The sequence below is a fragment of the Camelus ferus genome, chromosome 32 (assembly GCF_009834535.1).
Source record: "Camelus ferus isolate YT-003-E chromosome 32, BCGSAC_Cfer_1.0, whole genome shotgun sequence".
NCBI classification, from domain to species: Eukaryota; Metazoa; Chordata; class Mammalia; order Artiodactyla; family Camelidae; genus Camelus; species Camelus ferus.
The window spans coordinates 24,922,638-24,942,851 of record NC_045727.1 but is presented as its reverse complement, the minus strand read 5'-3'; positions in this window follow the sequence as shown (position 1 = coordinate 24,942,851).

Below are 20,214 nucleotides of genomic sequence, written 5' to 3'. Positions count from 1 at the left end.
GGGAATTCCGCTAAATACCTCCCCATTCCAGGAGGAGGCAGCAGATGCTACCTGCATTTCCAGCCCAACTCCCGTTTCCCTGGTAGCTCGCTGTAGGTGACAATCGGGAAAGACAGGCGGAGGGCTCCTAGGAGATCACAGGTGCTGCAGACAGAAGAGGGAACCTACCCACACTCAGAATTCCGGATCAAGTACTAGTGAGTGGGAGAGGTTTGGGGCCGCCCTCGACGCAGCTGCCTGGTGTCACAGGTGTTTCCTGGCGGGGGGAATTCCGCTAATTACCTCCCCTCTGCAGGGGGAGGCACTAGAAGCTACCTGAATTTCCAGCCCAACCCCCGCCTTTCCCAGGCATGTCGCACTAAGAGTCACTACGGGAAGACACGCCGAGTGTTCCTAGGAGATCCCAGGCACTGCAGACTGATAACGGATCCTCCCCACACTCAGAATCCCGGAACACGGTCGAGTGTGTGGGGGAGGTTTGGGCCGCATTCCACGCAGCTGCCTGGTTTCACAGGTTTTGCCTGGCAGGGGGAAGTCCGCTTATTACCTCCCCTGTCCTGGATTAGGCACAAGATGCTACCTGCATTTCCAAAACAATCCCTGCTTTTCCATTGAAGCCCGCAGTAAGAGTACTCGGGAAATACACGCGATGGGCTCCTAGGAGATCCCAGGCACTACAGACAGAAGACGGAACCTCCCCTATCTCAGAAACCAGGAAAAAGACCGAGTGGTTTGGGGAGTTTTGGGGCCGCAATCCATGCAGCTGCCTGGTGTCACAGCTGTTGCCTGGCAGGGGGAATTCGGCTAATTACCTCCCCTGTCCAGGAGGAGGCACTAGATACTACCTGCATTTCCAGCCCAACCCCCGCATTTTCCCGGCAGCCCGCACTAGGAGACACTCGGGGAATACACGCAGTGGGCTCCTAGGAGATCCCAGGCGCTGCAGACAGAAGACGGAACCTCCCCACACTCAGAATTCCGGAAAAAGGCCGAGTGGGTGGGGGAGGTTTAGGGACGCCCTTCACGCAGCTGCCTGGTGTCACAGATATTGCCTGGCATTGGGATGTCCGCTAATTACCTCCCCTTTCCAGGAGGAGGCACTTGATACTACCTAAATTTCCAAAACTTTCCCGCCTTTCCATTGAAGCCCGCACTAGTAGATACTCGGGGAAGACACGAGGAGGGCTCCTAGTAGATCCCAGTCACTGCAGAGACAAAACGGAACCTCCCCACTCTCAGAATTCCGGATCATGGCCGAGTTGTGGGTAAGTTTGGGGCCAGCTTCCACGCAGCTGCCTGGTGTCACAGGTGTTGCCTGGCAGGGGAATTTCCGCTAATTACCTCCACAGTCCAGGAAGAGGCACTAGATACTACCTGCATTTCCAACACAACCCCGCCTTTCCATTGAAGCCCGCACTATGATACACTCGGGGAAGACACGAGGACGGCTCCTAGGACATATCAGGCGCTGCAGTCAGAAGACGGAACCTCCCCACATTCAGAATTAAGAAATACGGCGAGTGTGTGGGGGAGTTTGGGGCCCGTTCCACGCAGCTGCCTGGTGTCACAGTTGTTGCCTGGCAGGGGAAATTCCGCTAATTACCTCCCCTGTCCAGGGGGAGGCACTAGATGCTACCTGAATTTCCAGCCTACCCCCGCATTTCCCCGGCAGCCCGCACTAGTAGACACTCAGGGAAGTCACGCGGATGGCTCCTAGGAGATCCCATGCGCTGCAGACTGAAGACGGATCATCCCCACACTCAGAATTAAGGAATACGGCCGAGTGTGTAGGGGATGTGTGGTCGCCCTCCACCCATCTGCCTCGTGTCACAGCTGTAGCCTGGCTGGGGGAAGTCCGCTAAATACCTCCCCAGTCCAGGGGGAGGCACAAGTGCTACCTGCATTTCCAGGAAATCCCACGGTTTTCCCCGGCAGACCGCACTAGGAGACACTCGATCAACACACGCGGAGGGCTCCTAGGAGATCCCAGGCGCTGCAGACAGAAGACGGAACCTCCCCACACTGAGAATTCCGGATCACGGCCGAGTGTGTGGGGGAGGTTTGGGGCCGCACTCCACGCAGCTGCCTGGTGTCACAGGTGTTTCCTGGCAGGGGAAAGTCCGCTAATTACCTCCCCTGTCCAGGTGGAGGCACTAGATGCTACCTGCATTTCCAGCCCATACCCCGCCTTTCCCCGGCAGCCCGCAATAGGAGACACTCGAAGAAGTCACGCTGACGGCTCCTAGGAGAACCCAGGCGCTGCAGACAGAAAACGGAACCTCCCGACACTCAGAATCCCCAAATACTGCCGAGTGAGTGGGGGAGGTTTGGGGCCGCCCTCCACGCAGCTGCCTGCTGTCACAGGTGTTTCCTGGCAGGGGGAATTCCGCTAATTACCTCCCCCCTGCAGGGGGAGGCACTAGAAGCTACCTGCATTTCCAAAACACCCCCGCTTTTCCATTGATGCCCGCAGTAAGAGTACTCGGGAAATACACGCGGTGGGCTCCTAGGAGATCCCAGGCGCTACAGACAGAAGACGGAACCTCCCCCACACTCAGAAAACCAGGAAAAAGACCGAGTGGTTTGGGGAGTTTTGGGGACGCCCTCCATGAAGCTGCCTGGTGTTACAGCTGGTGCCTGGCAGGGGGAATTTGGCTAATTACCTCCCTGTCCTGGAGAAGGCACTAGATGCTACCTGCATTTCAAACAACCCCCGACTTTCCATTGAAGCCCGCAATATGAGACACTCGGGGAAGACACGCGGAGGGCTCCTAGGAGATATCAAGTACTGCAGACTTAGACGGAACCTCCCCATAGTCAGAATTTCGGACACGGCCGAGTGTGTGGGGGAGGTTTGGGGGTCGCCTTCCACGCAGCTGCCTGGTCTCACAGGTGTTGCCCGGCCAGGGTTGTATTCTGCTAATTACCTCCCCTGTCCAGGGGGAGGCACTAGATGCTACCTGCATTTCCAGCCCAACCCCCGCATTCCCGGCAGCCCGCACTAGGAGACACTCGGGAAATACACGCGGTGAGCTCCTAGGAGATCCCAGCCGCTGCAGACAGAAGACGGAACCCCCCCACACTCAGAATTCGGAAACGGCCGAGTGGGTGGGGGAGTTTAGGGTCGCACTCCACGCAGCTGCCAGGTGTCACAGTGTTGCCTGGCAGGGGGAAGTCCGCTATTTAATTCCCCCTATTCAGGGGGGCACTAGATGCTACTTGCATTCCAGCCCAACCCCCGCCTTTCCCCAGCAAACCCGCACTAGGAGACACTCGAGGAAGTCACGCTGACGGCTCCTAGGAGATCCCAGGCGCTGCAGAGAGAAAAAGGATCCTCCCCACACTCAGATCCCCGAACACGTCCGAGTGTGTGGGGGAGGTTTGGGGCCGCCCTCCACGCAGCTACCATGGTGTCACAGTGGTGCCTGGCAGGGGAAGTCCCGCTAATTACCTCCCCATTCCAGGAGGAGGCAGCAGATGCTACCTGCATTTCCAGCCCAACCCCGTTTCCCTGGCAGCTCCTGTAGGAGACAATCGGGAAAGACTGGCGGTGGGCTCCTAGGAGATCACAGGCGCATGCAGACAGAAGAGGGAACTTACCCACACTCAGAATTCCGGATCAAGTACTAGTGAGTGGGAGAGGATTGGGGCCGCCCTCGACACAGCTGCCTGGTGTCACAGGTGTTTCCTGGCAGGGGGAATTCCGCTAATTACCTCCCCTCTGCAGGGGGAGGCACTAGAAGCTAAATGAATTTCCACCCCAACCCCCACCATTACCCGGCATCCCGCACTAGGAGACACTCGATGAAGACACGCGGAAGGCTCCTAGGAGTTCCAAGGCGCTGCAGACAGAAAAAAGGGAACTTACCCAAACTGAGAATTCCGGATCACGTACGAGTGAGTGGGGGAGGTTTGTGGCCACCCTCCACGCAGCTGCCTGGTGTCACAGTTGTTGCCTGGCAGGGGGAAATTCCCCTAATTACCTCCCCTGTCCAGGGGGAGTCACTAGATGCTATCCTGGCAATTTCCAGCAATAACCCCCGATTTCCCCTGCAGCACGCACTAGGAGTCACTCGGTGAAGACACGCGGAGGGCTTCTAGGAAGATCCAAGGCGCTGCAGACAGAAGACGGAAACTCCCCCACTCAGAGTTCCGGATCACCGTATTAGTGTGGGGGGCGGTGAGGTTTTCGGTCGACATCCACGCAGAGCCTTTTTCATAGTTGTTGCCCTTGCAGGGGGAACTCCGCTAAATTCCTCCCCTCTCCAGGGGGGAGGCACTAGATGCTACTTGCATTTCCAGCCCAACTCCCGCCTATCACCAGGATCCCGCACTAGAAGACACTCGGGGGAAGTCACGCGGTGGGCTCTTAGGAGATCCCAGGCGCTGCAGACTGAAGACGGAACATCCCCACACTCAGAATTAAGGAATACGGCCGAGTGTGTAGGGGATGGTGGGGTCACCCTTCACCCACCTGCCTCGTGTCACAGCTGTAGCATGGCAGGAGGAAGTCCGCTAAATACCACCACTGTCCAGTGGGAGGGACTAGATGCTACCCTACTTTTCCAAAAATAACCCCGCTTATCCATTGAAGCCCGCACTATGAGACACTCTGGGAAGACACGTGGAGGGCTCCTAGGAGATATCAGGCGCTGCAGACAGAAGACGGAAACTCCACACACTCAGAATTCCGGATCACGGCCGAGTAGGTGGGGGGAGGTTTGGGTGCCGCACTTCACGCAGCTGCCTGGTTTCACAGGTGTTGCCTGGCAGGGGGTAGTCTGCTAAATACCTCCCCTGTCCATGGGAGGCACTAGATGCTACCTGCATTTCCAGCCCAAACCCCGCCTTTCCCCAGCAGACCACAATAGGTGACACTCGGAGGAAGTCAGGCGGAGGGCTCCTAGGAGATCCCAGGCACTGCAGACAGATGAGTGAACTACCCACACTAAGAATTCCGGATAACGTACGAGGTGTGTTTGGGAGGTTAGGGCCGCCATCCACGCATCTGCCAGGTTTCACAAGTGTTCTGTTGGGCAGGGGGCAAGTCCGACTAATTACCCTCACCCTGTCCAGGGGAGGCACTAGATGGCCACCTGCATTTCCAGGAAATCCCCCGCACTTCCCCGGCAGCCCGCACTATGAGACACTCGAGCAACACCGCGGAGGGCTCCTAGGAGATCCCAGGTGCTGCAGAGAAAGAAGACGGAACCTCCCCACACTGCGAATTCCGGATCACGGCCGAGTGTGTGGGGGAGGGTTTGGGGGCCCGCACTCCACGCAGCTGCCTGGTGTCACAGGTGGTTGCCTGGCAGGGGAACGTCCGCTAATTACCTCCCGTGTCCAGGTGAAGGCACTAGATGCTACCTGCATTTCCACGCCCAACCGCCACATTTCCCCGGCAGCCCGCACTAGGAGAAACTCGAGGAAGTCACGCGACGGCTACTAGGCGATCCCAGGCGCTGCAGACAGAAAACGGAACCTCCACCACACTCAGAATTCCGGATCACCGCCGAGTGTGTGGGGGAGGTTTGGGGGCCCGCCCTCCACGCAGATGCCTGGTCTCACAGGTGGTGCCTGGCAGGGGAAGTCCGCTAAATACCTCCCATTCCCGGATGAGGCAGCCAGATGCTACCTGCATTTCCAGCCCAACTCCCGTTTCCCTGGTAGCTCGCTGTAGGGGACAATCTGGAAAGAACAGGCGGAGGGCTCCTAGGAGATCACAGGCGCTGCAGACAGAAGAGGGAACCTCCCCACACTCAGAAACCAGGAAAAGACCGAGTGGTTTGGGGAGTTTTGGGGGGCCGCCTCCTCCATGCAAGCTGCCTGGTGTCACAAGCTGTTGCCTGGCAGGGGAATTCGGCTAATTACCTCCTCCCCTGTCCAGGAGGAGGCACTAGATACTACCCTGCATTTCCAGCCCAACCCCCGCTTTTCCCCGGCAGCCCGCACTAGGAGGACACTCGGGGAATACACGCAGTGGGCCTCCTAGAGAATCCCAGGCGCTGCAGCAGAAGACGGGAAGCTCCCCCACACTCAGAATTCGGAAAAAGGGCCGATGGGGTGGGGGGAGGTTTAGGGACGCCCTTCACGCAGCTGCCTGTGTGTCACAGATATTGCCTGGCATGTGGATGTCCGCTAATTACCTCCCCTGTCCAGGAGGAGGCACTAGATACTACCTACATTTCCAACACTTTCCCGCCTTTCCATTGAAGCCCGCACTAGGAGACACTCGGGGAAGACACGAGGAGGGCTCCTAGGAGATCCCAGTCACTGCAGAGACAAACGGAAACCTCCCCACTCTCAGAATTCCGGATCACGGCCGAGTGTGTGGGTAAGTTTTGGGGCCAGCTTCCACGCAGCTGCCTGGCTGTCACAGGTGTTGCCTGGCAGGGGAATTTCCGCTAATTACCTCCACAGTCCAGGAAGAGGCACTAGATACTACCTGCATTTCCAACACAACCCCCGCCTTTCCATTGAAGCCCGCACTATGATACACTCGGGGAAGACACGAGGACAGCTCCTAGGACATATCAGGCGCTGCAGGACAAAAGACGGAACCTCCCCACATTCAGAATTAAGAAACACGGCGATGTGTGTGGGGGAGTTTTGGGGCCCACCTTCCACGCAGCTGACTGGTGTCACAGTGTTGCCTGGCAGGGGAAATTCCGCTAATTACCTCCCCTGTCCAGGGGGAGGCACTAGATGCTACCTGAATTTCCAGCCTACCCCCGCATTTCCCCGGCAGCCCGCACTAGTAGACACTCAGGGAAGTCACGCGGATGGCTCCTAGGAGATCCCATGCGCTGCAGACTGAAGACGGATCATCCCCACACTCAGAATTAAGGAATACGGCCGAGTGTGTAGGGGATGTGTGGTCGCCCCTCCACCCATCTGCCTCGTGTCACAGCTGTAGCCTGGCTGGGGGAAGTCCGCTAAATACCTCCCCAGTCCAGGGGGAGGCACAAGTGCTACCTGCATTTCCAGGAAATCCCACGGTTTTCCCCGGCAGAACGCCACTAGGAGACACTCGATCAACACACGCGGAGGGCTCCTAGGAGATCCAGGCGCTGCAGACAGAAGACGGAACCTCCCCACACTGAGAATTCCGGATCACAGCCGAGTGTGTGGGGGAGGTTTGGGGCCGCACTCCACGCAGCTGCCTGGTGTCACAGGTGTTTCCTGGCAGGGGAAAGTCCGCTAATTACCTCCCCTGTCCAGGTGGAGGCACTAGATGCTACCTGCATTTCCAGCCCATAACCCGCCTTTCCCCGGCAGCCCGCAATAGGAGACACTCGAAGAAGTCACGCTGACGGCTCCTAGGAGAACCCAGGCGCTGCAGACAGAAAACGGAACCTCCCGACACTCAGAATCCCCAAATACTGCCGAGTGAGTGGGGGAGGTTTGGGGCCGCCCTCCACGCAGCTGCCTGGTGTCACAGGTGTTTCCTGGCAGGGGGAATTCCGCTAATTACCTACCCCCTGCAGGGGGAGGCACTAGAAGCTACCTGCATTTCCAAAACAACCCCCGCTTTTCCATTGATGCCCAGAGTAAGAGTACTCGGGAAATACACGCGGTGGGCTCCTAGGAGATCCCAGGCGCTACAGACAGAAGACGGGAAACCTCCCCACACTCAGAAACCAGGAAAAGACCGAGTGGTTTGGGGAGTTTTGGGGCCGCCCTCCATGAAGCTGCCTGGTGTTACAGCTGTTGCCTGGCAGGGGGAATTCGGCTAATTACCTCCCTGTCCAGGAGGAGGCACTAGATGCTACCTGCATTTCCAACACAACCCCCGACTTTCCATTGAAGCCCGCAATATGAGACACTCGGGGAAGACACGCGGAGGGCTCCTAGGAGATATCAGGCACTGCAGACTTAAGACGGAACCTCCCCATAGTCAGAATTTCGGATCACGGCCGAATGTGTGTGGGAGGTTTGGGGTCGCCTTCCACGCAGCTGCCTGGTCTCACAGGTGTTGCCTGGCAGGGTGTATTCTGCTAATTACCTCCCCTGTCCAGGGGGAGGCACTAGATGTTACCTGCATTTCCAGCCCAACCCCCGCATTTCCCGGCAGCCCGCACAAGGAGACACTCGGGAAATACACGCGGTGAGCTCCTAGGAGATCCCAGGCGCTGCAGACAGAAGACAGAACCCCCCCACACTCAGAATTCCAGAAAAACGGCCGAGGGTGGGTGGGGGAGGTTTAAGGTTTGCACTCCACGCAGCTGCCAGGTGTCACAGGTGTTGCCTGGCAGGGGGAAGTCCGCTATTTAATTCCCCTGTTCAGGGGGAGGCACTAGATGCTACTTGCATTTCCAGCCGAAACCCCGCCTATCCCCGGGAGCCCCGCACAAGGAGACATTCGGGGAAGACACGCGGAGGGCTCCTAGTATATCCCAGGCGCTGCAGACAGAAGACGGAACCTCCCCACATTCAGCATTAGGAAAGACGGTCCGAGTGTGTGGGGGAGTTTTGTGCCGCGCTCCACGCAGCTGCCTGGTGTCACAGGTGTTGCCTGGCAGGGGGATTTCCGCTAATTACCTCCCCAGTCCAGGAGGAGGCACTAGATACTACCTGCATTTCCAACACAAACCCCGCCTTTCCATTGAAGCCTGCACTATGAGACAATCGGGGAAGATACGAGGACGGCTCCTAGGACATATCAGGCCCTGCAGACAGAAGACGGAACCTCCCCACACTCAGAATTCCGGATCACGTACCTGTGCGTGTGGGAGGTTTAGGGCCGCCGTCCACGAAGCTGCCTGGTTTCACAGGTGTTGCTTGGCAGGGGGATGTCCGCTAATTACCTCCCCTGTCCAGCGGGAGGCACTAGAGGCTACCTGCATTTCCAGCCCAACACCCGCATTTCCCCGGCAGCCAGCACTAGGAGAAACTCGAGGAATACACGCAGAGCGCTCCTAGGAGATCCCAGGCGCTGCAGACAGAAGACGGAACCTCCCCACACTCAGAATTTCGGAAAACGGCCGAGTGGTTGGGGAAGGATTAGGGACGCCCTCGACGCAGCTGGCGGGTGTCTTAGGTGTTGCCAGGCAGGGGGAAGTCCGCTAATTAACTCCCCTGTTCAGGGGGAGGCACTAGATGCTACTTGCATTTCCAGCTCAACCCCCGCCTATGCCCGGGAGCCCGCACAAGGAGACATTCGGGGAAGACAACGGAGGGCTCCTATGATATCTCAGGCGCTGCAGACAGAAGACGGAACCTCCCCACATTAAGAATTAGGAAAGACAGTCGAGTGTGTGGGGAAGTTTGGGGCCAGCTTCCACGAAGCTGCCTGGTGTCACAGGTGTTGTCTGGCAGGGGGATGTCCGCTAATTACCTCCCTGTCCACGGGGAGGCACTAGATGCTACCTGCATTTCCAGCCCAACCCCCGCCTTTCCCCAGCAGCCCGCACTAGGAGACACTCGAGGAAGTCACGCTGACGGCTCCTAGGAGATCCCAGGCGCTGCAGAGAGAAAAAGGATCCTCCCCACACTAGAATCCCCGAACACGGCCGAGTGTGTGGGGGAGGTTTGGGGGCCGCCCTCCACGCAGCTACATGATTTCACGGGTGGTGCCTGGCAGGGGGAAGTCCGCTAATTACCTCCCCATTCCAGGAGGAGGCAGCAGATGCTACCTGCATTTCCAGCCCAACCCCCGTTTCCCTGGCAGCTCACTGTAGGAGACAATCGGGGAAGACAGGTGGAGGGCTCTTAGGAGATCACAGGCGCTGCAGACAGAAAAGGGAACCTACATAAACTGAGAATTCCGGATCACGTACGAGTGAGTGGGGGAGGTTGTGGCCGCCCTCCACACAAGCTGCCTGGTGTCACAGTTGTTGCCTGGCAGGGGGAATTCCCCCTAATTACCTCCCCTGTACTGGGGGAGTCACTAGATGCTACCTGCATTTCCAGCATAACCCCCCGAATTTCCCCTGCAGCACGCACTAGGAGACACTCGGTGAAGACACGCGGAGGGCTTCTAGGAGATCCAAGGCGCTGCAGACAGAAGACGGAAACTCCCCACACTCAGAATTCCGGATCACGTATTAGTGTGTGGGGGAGGTTTTCGGTCGACATCCACGCAGATGCCTTTTTCATAGTTGTTGCCTGGCAGGGGAACTCCGCTAAATTCCTCCCCTCTCCAGGGGGAGGCAGTAGATGCTACTTGCATTTCCAGCCCAACCCCCGCCTATCACCGGGAGCCCGCACTAGAAGATACTCGGGAAGTCAAGCGGAGGGCTCTTAAGAGATCCCAGGCGCTGCAGACTGAAGACGGAACATCCCCACACTCAGAATTAAGGAATACGGCCGAGTGTGTGGGGGAGGTTTGGGGCCGCACTCCACGCAGCTGCCTGGTGTCACAGGTGTTGCCTGGCAGGGGAACGTCCGCTAATTACCTCCCCTGTCCAGGTGAAGGCACTAGATGCTACCTGCATTTCCAGCCCAACCGCCCACATTTCCCCGGCAGCCCGCACTAGGAGAAACTCGAGGAAGTCACGCTGACGGCTACTAGGAGATCCCAGGCTCTGCAGACAGAAAACGGAACCTCCCCACACTCAGAATTCCGGATCACGGCCGAGTGTGTGGGGGAGGTTTGGGGCCGCCCTCCACGCAGCGGCCTGGTGTCACAGGTGGTGCCTGGCAGGGGGAATTCCGCTAAATACCCTCCCCATTCCAGGAGGAGGCAGCAGATGCTACCTGCATTCCAGCCCAACTCCCGTTTCCCTGGTAGCTCGCTGTAGGTGACAATCGGGAAAGACAGGCGGAGGGCTCCTAGGAGATCACAGGTGCTGCAGACAGAAGAGGGAACCTACCCACACTCAGAATTCCGGATCAAGTACTAGTGAGTGGGAGAGGTTTGGGGCCGCCCTCGACGCAGCTGCCTGGTGTCACAGGTGTTTCCTGGCGGGGGGAATTCCGCTAATTACCTCCCCTCTGCAGGGGGAGGCACTAGAAGCTACCTGAATTTCCAGCCCAACCCCCGCTTTCCCAGGCATGTCGCACTAGAGTCACTACGGGAAGACACGCCGAGTGTTCCTAGGAGATCCCAGGCACTGCAGACTGATAACGGATCCTCCCCACACTCAGAATCCCGGAACACGGTCGAGTGTGGGGGAGGTTTGGGGCCGCATTCCACGCAGCTGCCTGGTTTCACAGGTTTTGCATGGCAGGGGGAAGTCCGCTTATTACCTCCCCTGTCCTGGATTAGGCACAAGATGCTACCTGCATTTCCAAAACAATCCCTGCTTTTCCATTGAAGCCCGCAGTAAGAGTACTCGGGAAATACACGCGTGGGCTCCTAGGAGATCCCAGGCGCTACAGACAGAAGACGGAACCTCCCCATCTCAGAAACCAGGAAAAAGACCGAGTGGTTTGGGGAGTTTTGGGGCCGCTCCATGCAGCTGCCTGGTGTCACAGCTGTTGCCTGGCAGGGGGAATTCGGCTAATTACCTCCCCTGTCCAGGAGTAGGCACTAGATACTACCTGCATTCCAGCCCAACCCCCGCATTTTCCCGGCAGCCCGCACTAGGAGACACTCGGGGGAATACACGCAGTGGGCTCCTAGGAGATCCCAGGCGCTGCAGACAGAAGACGGAACCTCCCCACACTCAGAATTCCGGAAAAAAGGCCGAGTGGGTGGGGGAGGTTTAGGGACGCCCTTCACGCAGCTGCCTGGTGTCACAGATATTGCCTGGCATTGGGATGTCCGCTAATTACCTCCCCTTCCAGGAGGAGGCACTTGATACTACCTAAATTTCCAAAACTTTCCCGCCTTTCCATTGAAGCCCGCACTAGTAGATACTCGGGGAAGACACGAGGAGGGCTCCTAGTAGATCCCAGTCACTGCAGAGACAAAACGGAACCTCCCCACTCTCAGAATTCCGGATCATGGCCGAGTTTGTGGGTAAGTTTGGGGCCAGCTTCCACGCAGCTGCCTGGTGTCACAGGTGTTGCCTGGCAGGGGAATTTCCGCTAATTACCTCCACAGTCCAGGAAGAGGCACTAGATACTACCTGCATTTCCAACACAACCCCCGCCTTTCCATTGAAGCCCGCACTATGATACACTCGGGGAAGACACGAGGACGGCTCCTAGGACATATCAGGCGCTGCAGTCAGAAGACGGAACCTCCCCACATTCAGAATTAAGAAATACGGCGAGTGTGTGGGGGAGTTTGGGGCCACGTTCCACGCAGCTGCCTGGTGTCACAGTTGTTGCCTGGCAGGGGAAATTCCGCTAATTACCTCCCCTGTCCAGGGGGAGGCACTAGATGCTACCTGAATTTCCAGCCTACCCCCCGCATTTCCCCGGCAGCCCGCACTAGTAGACACTCAGGGAAGTCACGCGGATGGCTCCTAGGAGATCCCATGCGCTGCAGACTGAAGACGGATCATCCCACACTCAGAATTAAGGAATACGGCCGAGTGTGTAGGGGGATGTGTGGTCGCCCTCCACCCATCTGCCTCGTGTCACAGCTGTAGCCTGGCTGGGGGAAGTCCGCTAAATACCTCCCCAGTCCAGGGGGAGGCACAAGTGCTACCTGCATTTCCAGGAAATCCCACGGTTTTCCCCGGCAGACCGCACTAGGAGACACTCGATCAACACACGCGGAGGGCTCCTAGGAGATCCCAGGCGCTGCAGACAGAAGACGGAACCTCCCCACACTGAGAATTCCGGATCACGGCCGAGTGTGTGGGGGAGGTTTGGGGCCGCACTCCACGCAGCTGCCTGGTGTCACAGGTGTTTCCTGGCAGGGGAAAGTCCGCTAATTACCTCCCCTGTCCAGGTGGAGGCACTAGATGCTACCTGCATTTCCAGCCCATACCCCGCCTTTCCCCGGCAGCCCGCAATAGGAGACACTCGAAGAAGTCACGCTGACGGCTCCTAGGAGAACCCAGGCGCTGCAGACAGAAAACGGAACCTCCCGACACTCAGAATCCCCAAATACTGCCGAGTGAGTGGGGGAGGTTTGGGGCCGCCCTCCACGCAGCTGCCTGGTGTCACAGGTGTTTCCTGGCAGGGGGAATTCCGCTAATTACCTCCCCCCTGCAGGGGGAGGCACTAGAAGCTACCTGCATTTCCAAAACCACCCCCGCTTTTCCATTGATGCCCGCAGTAAGAGTACTCGGGAAATACACGCGGTGGGCTCCTAGGAGATCCCAGGCGCTACAGACAGAAGACGGAACCTCCCCACACTCAGAAACCAGGAAAAAGACCGAGTGGTTTGGGGAGTTTTGGGGACGCCCTCCATGAAGCTGCCTGGTGTTACAGCTGTTGCCTGGCAGGGGGAATTCGGCTAATTACCTCCCCTGTCCTGGAGAAGGCACTAGATGCTACCTGCATTTCCAAACAACCCCCGACTTTCCATTGAAGCCCGCAATATGAGACACTCGGGGAAGACACGCGGAGGGCTCCTAGGAGATATCAAGTACTGCAGACTTAAGACGGAACCTCCCCATAGTCAGAATTTCGGATCACGGCCGAGTGTGTGGGGGAGGTTTGGGGTCGCCTTCCACGCAGCTGCCTGGTCTCACAGGTGTTGCCCGGCAGGGTGTATTCTGCTAATTACCTCCCCTGTCCAGGGGGAGGCACTAGATGCTACCTGCATTTCCAGCCCAACCCCCGCATTTTCCCGGCAGCCCGCACTAGGAGACACTCGGGAAATACACGCGGTGAGCTCCTAGGAGATCCCAGCCGCTGCAGACAGAAGACGGAACCCCCCCACACTCAGAATTCCGGAAAAACGGCCGAGTGGGTGGGGGAGGTTTAGGGTCGCACTCCACGCAGCTGCCAGGTGTCACAGGTGTTGCCTGGCAGGGGGAAGTCCGCTATTTAATTCCCCTGTTCAGGGGGAGGCACTAGATGCTACTTGCATTTCCAGCCCAACCCCCGCCTTTCCCCAGCAACCCGCACTAGGAGACACTCGAGGAAGTCACGCTGACGGCTCCTAGGAGATCCCAGGCGCTGCAGAGAGAAAAAGGATCCTCCCCACACTCAGAATCCCCGAACACGTCCGAGTGTGTGGGGGAGGTTTGGGGGCCGCCCTCCACGCAGCTACATGGTGTCACAGGTGGTGCCTGGCAGGGGGAAGTCCGCTAATTACCTCCCCATTCCAGGAGGAGGCAGCAGATGCTACCTGCATTTCCAGCCCAACCCCCGTTTCCCTGGCAGCTCCCTGTAGGAGACAATCGGGAAAGACTGGCGGTGGGCTCCTAGGAGATCACAGGCGCTGCAGACAGAAGAGGGAACTTACCCACACTCAGAATTCCGGATCAAGTACTAGTGAGTGGGAGAGGATTGGGGCCGCCCTCGACACAAGCTGCCTGGTGTCACAGGTGTTTCCTGGCAGGGGGAATTCGCTAATTACCTCCCCTCTGCAGGGGGAGGCACTAGAAGCTAAATGAATTTCCACCCCCAACCCCCACCATTTACCCGGCATCCCGCACTAGGAGACACTCGATGAAGACACGCGGAAGGCTCCTAGGAGTTCCAAGGCGCTGCAGACAGAAAAGGGAACTTACCCAAACTGAGAATTCCGGATCACGTACGAGTGAGTGGGGGAGGTTTGTGGCCACCCTCCACGCAGCTGCCTGGTGTCACAGTTGTTGCCTGGCAGGGGGAATTCCCCTAATTACCTCCCCTGTCCAGGGGGAGTCACTAGATGCTACCTGCATTTCCAGCATAACCCCCGAATTTCCCCTGCAGCACGCACTAGGAGTCACTCGGTGAAGACACGCGGAGGGCTTCTAGGAGATCCAAGGCGCTGCAGACAGAAGACGGAAACTCCCCACACTCAGAGTTCCGGATCACGTATTAGTGTGTGGGGGAGGTTTTCGGTCGACATCCACGCAGATGCCTTTTTCATAGTTGTTGCCTGGCAGGGGGAAACTCCGCTAAATTCCTCCCCTCTCCAGGGGGAGGCACTAGATGCTACTTGCATTTCCAGCCCAACTCCCGCCTATCACCAGGATCCCGCACTAGAAGACACTCGGGGAAGTCACGCGGTGGGCTCTTAGGAGATCCCAGGCGCTGCAGACTGAAGACGGAACATCCCCACACTCAGAATTAAGGAATACGGCGAGTGTGTAGGGGAGGTGGGGTCACCCTTCACCCACCTGCCTCGTGTCACAGCTGTAGCATGGCAGGAGGAAGTCCGCTAAATACCACCACTGTCCAGTGGGAGGGACTAGATGCTACCTACTTTTCCAAAAATAACCCCGCTTATCATTGAAGCCCGCACTATGAGACACTCTGGGAAGACACGTGGAGGGCTCCTAGGAGATATCAGGCGCTGCAGACAGAAGACGGAAACTCCACACACTCAGAATTCCGGATCACGGCCGAGTAGGTGGGGGAGGTTTGGGGCCGCACTTCACGCAGCTGCCTGGTGTCACAGGTGTTGCCTGGCAGGGGGTAGTCTGCTAAATACCTCCCCTGTCCATGGGGAGGCACTAGATGCTACCTGCATTTCCAGCCAAAACCCCGCCTTTCCCCAGCAGACCACAATAGGTGACACTCGGGGAAGTCAGGCGGAGGGCTCCTAGGAGATCCCAGGCACTGCAGACAGATGAGTGAACCTACCCACACTAAGAATTCCGGATAACGTACGAGTGTGTTTGGGAGGTTTAGGGCCGCCATCCACGCATCTGCCAGGTTTCACAAGTGTTGTTGGCAGGGGGAAGTCCGCTAATTACCTCCCCTGTCCAGGGGGAGGCACTAGATGCCACCTGCATTTCCAGGAAATCCCCCGCACTTCCCCGGCAGCCCGCACTATGAGACACTCGAGCAACACCCGCGGAGGGCTCCTAGGAGATCCCAGGTGCTGCAGAAAGAAGACGGAACCTCCCCACACTGAGAATTCCGGATCACGGCCGAGTGTGTGGGGGAGGTTTGGGGCCGCACTCCACGCAGCTGCCTGGTGTCACAGGTGTTGCCTGGCAGGGGAACGTCCGCTAATTACCTCCCGTGTCCAGGTGAAGGCACTAGATGCTACCTGCATTTCCAGCCCAACCGCCACATTTCCCCGGCAGCCCGCACTAGGAGAAACTCGAGGAAGTCACGCTGACGGCTACTAGGAGATCCCAGGCGCTGCAGACAGAAAACGGAACCTCCCCACACTCAGAATTCCGGATCACCGCCGAGTGTGTGGGGGAGGTTTGGGGCCGCCCTCCACGCAGCTGCCTGGTCTCACAGGTGGTGCCTGGCAGGGGGAAGTCCGCTAAATACCTCCCCATTCCAGGATGAGGCAGCAGATGCTACCTGCATTTCCAGCCCAACTCCCGTTTCCCTGGTAGCTCGCTGTAGGGGACAATCTGGAAAGACAGGCGGAGGGCTCCTAGGAGATCACAGGCGCTGCAGACAGAAGAGGGAACCTCCCCACACTCAGAAACCAGGAAAAAGACCGAGTGGTTTGGGGAGTTTGGGGGCCCGCTCTCCATGCAGCTGCCTGGTGTCACAGCTGTGCCTGGCAGGGGGAATTCGGCTAATTACCTCCCCTGTCCAGGAGGAGGCACTAGATACTACCATGCATTTCCAGCCCAACCCCCCAGCTTTTCCCCGGCAGCCCGCACTAGGAGACACTCGGGGAATACACGCAGTGGGCTCCTAGGAGATCCAGGCGCTGCAGACAGAAGACGGAAGCTCCCCACACTCAGAATTCCGGAAAAAGGCCGAGTGGGTGGGGGAGGTTTAGGGACGCCCTTCACGCAGCTGCCTGGTGTCACAGATATTGCCTGGCATGTGGATGTCCGCTAATTACCTCCCCTGTCCAGGAGGAGGCACTAGATACTACCTACATTTCCAACACTTTCCCCGCCTTTCCATTGAAGCCCGCACTAGGAGACACTCGGGGAAGACACGAGGAGGGCTCCTAGGAGATCCCAGTCACTGCAGAGACAAAACGGAACCTCCCCACTCTCAGAATTCCGGATCACGGCCGAGTGTGTGGGTAAGTTTGGGGCCAGCTTCCACGCAGCTGCCTGGTGTCACAGGTGTTGCCTGGCAGGGGAATTTCCGCTAATTACCTCCACAGTCCAGGAAGAGGCACTAGATACTACCTGCATTTCCAACACAACCCCCGCCTTTCCATTGAAGCCCGCACTATGATACACTCGGGGAAGACACGAGGACAGCTCCTAGGACATATCAGGCGCTGCAGACAGAAGACGGAACCTCCCCACATTCAGAATTAAGAAACACGGCGAGTGTGTGGGGGAGTTTGGGGCCACCTTCCACGCAGCTGCCTGGTGTCACAGTTGTTGCCTGGCAGGGGAAATTCCGCTAATTACCTCCCCTGTCCAGGGGGAGGCACTAGATGCTACCTGAATTTCCAGCCTACCCCCGCATTTCCCCGGCAGCCCGCACTAGTAGACACTCAGGGAAGTCACGCGGATGGCTCCTAGGAGATCCCATGCGCTGCAGACTGAAGACGGATCATCCCCACACTCAGAATTAAGGAATACGGCCGAGTGTGTAGGGGATGTGTGGTCGCCCTCCACCCATCTGCCTCGTGTCACAGCTGTAGCCTGGCTGGGGGAAGTCCGCTAAATACCTCCCCAGTCCAGGGGGAGGCACAAGTGCTACCTGCATTTCCAGGAAATCCCACGGTTTTCCCCCGGCAGAACGCACTAGGAGACACTCGATCAACACACGCGGAGGGCTCCTAGGAGATCCCAGGCGCTGCAGACAGAAGACGGAACCTCCCCACACTGAGAATTCCGGATCACGGCCGAGTGTGTGGGGGAGGTTTGGGGCCGCACTCCACGCAGCTGCCTGGTGTCACAGGTGTTTCCTGGCAGGGGAAAGTCCGCTAATACCTCCCCTGTCCAGGTGGAGGCACTAGATGCTACCCTGCATTCCAGCCCATACCCCGCCTTTCCCCGGCAGCCCGCAATAGGAGACACTCGAAGAAGTCACGCTGACGGCTCCTAGGAGAACCCAGGCGCTGCAGACAGAAAACGGAACCTCCCGACACTCAGAATCCCCAAATACTGCCGAGTGAGTGGGGGAGGTTTGGGGGCCGCCCTCCACGCAGCTGCCTGCTGTCACAGGTGTTTCCTGGCAGGGGGAGGCACTAGAAGCTACCTGCATTTCCAAAACAACCCCCGCTTTTCCATTGATGCCCGCAGTAAGAGTACTCGGGAAATACACGCGGGTGGGCTCCTAGGAGATCCAGGCGCTACAGACAGAAGACGGAAACCTCCCCACACTCAGAAACCAGGAAAAAGACCGAGTGGTTGGGGAGTTTTGGGGGCCGCCTCCATGAAGCTGCCTGGTGTTACAGCTGTTGCCTGGCAGGGGGAATTCGGGCTAATTACCTCCCCTGTCCAGGAGGAGGCACTAGATGCTACCCTGCATTTCCAAAACAACCCCCGACTTTCCATTGAAGCCCGCAATATGAGACACTCGGGGAAGACACGCGGAGGGGCTCCTAGGAGATATCAAGTACTGCAGACTTAAGACGGAACCTCCCATAGTCAGAATTTCGGATCACGGCCGAGTGTTTGGGGGTAGGTTTGGGGTCGCCTTCCACGCAGCTGCCTGGTCTCACAGGTGTTGCCCGGCAGGGTGTATTCTGCTAATTACCTCCCCCCTGTCCAGGTGGAGGCACTAGATGCTACCTGCATTTCCAGCCCAACCCCCGCATTTTCCCGGCAGCCCGCACTAGGAGACACTCGGGAAATACACGCGATTGGCTCCTAGGTGATCCCAGGCGCTGCAGACAGAAGACGGAACCCCCCCACACTCAGAATTCCGGAAAACGGCCGAGTGGGTGGGGGAGGTTTAGGGTCGCACTCCACGCAGCTGCCAGGTGTCACAGGTGTTGCCTGGCAGGGGGAAGTCCGCTATTTAATTCCCCTGTTCAGGGGGAGGCACTAGATGCTACTTGCATTTCCAGCCGAAACCCCGCCTATCCCCGGGAGCCCGCACAAGGAGACATTCGGGGAAGCCACGCGGAGGGCTCCTAGGATATCCCAGGCGCTGCAGACAGAAGACGGAACCTCCCCACATTCAGCATTAGGAAAGACGGCCGAGTGTGTGGGGGAGTTTTTTGCCGCGCTCCACGCAGCTGCCTGGTGTCACAGGTGTTGCCTGGCAGGGGGATTTCCGCTAATTACCTCCCCAGTCCAGGAGTAGGCACTAGATACTACCTGCATTTCCAACACAAACCCCGCCTTTCCATTGAAGCCTGCACTATGAGACAATCGGGGAAGACACGAGGACGGCTCCTAGGACATATCAGGCCCTGCAGACAGAAGACGGAACCTCCCCACACTCAGAATTCCGGATCACGTACCTGTGCGTGTGGGAGGTTTAGGGCCGCCGTCCACGAAGCTGCCTGGTTTCACAGGTGTTGCTTGGCAGGGGGATGTCCGCTAATTACCTACCCTGTCCAGCGGGAGGCACTAGATGCTACCCTGCATTTCCAGCCCAACACCCGCCTTTCCCCGGCAGCCAGCACTAGGAGAAACTCGAGGAATACACGCGGAGCGCTCCTAGGAGATCCCAGGCGCTGCAGACAGAAGACGGAACCTCCCCACACTCAGAATTTTCGGAAAACGGCCGAGTGGTTGGGGGAGGATTAGGGACGCCCTCGACGCAGCTGGCGGGTGTCTTAGGTGTTGCCAGGCAGGGGGAAGTCCGCTAAATAACTCCCCTGTTCAGGGGGAGGCACTAGATGCTACTTGCATTTCCAGCTCAACCCCCGCCTATGCCCGGGAGCCCGCACAAGGAGACATTCGGGGAAGACACGCGGAGGGCTCCTATGATATCTCAGGCGCTGCAGACAGAAGACGGAACCTCCCCACATTAAGAATTAGGAAAGACGGTCGAGTGTGTGGGGAATTTTGGGGCCAGCTTCCACGAAGCTGCCTGGTGTCACAGGTGTTGTCTGGCAGGGGGATGTCCACTAATTACCTCCCCTGTCCACGGTGAGGCACTAGATGCTACCTGCATTTCCAGCCCAACCCCCGCCTTTCCCCAGCAGCCCGCACTAGGAGACACTCGAGGAAGTCACGCTGACGGCTCCTAGGAGATCCCAGGCGCTGCAGAGAGAAAAAGGATCCTCCCCACACTCAGAATCCCCGAACACGGCCGAGTGTGTGGGGGAGGTTTGGGGGCCGCCCTCCACGCAGCTACATGGTGTCACAGGTGGTGCCTGGCAGGGAGAAGTCCGCTAATTACCCTCCCCATTCCAGGAGGAGGCAGCAGATG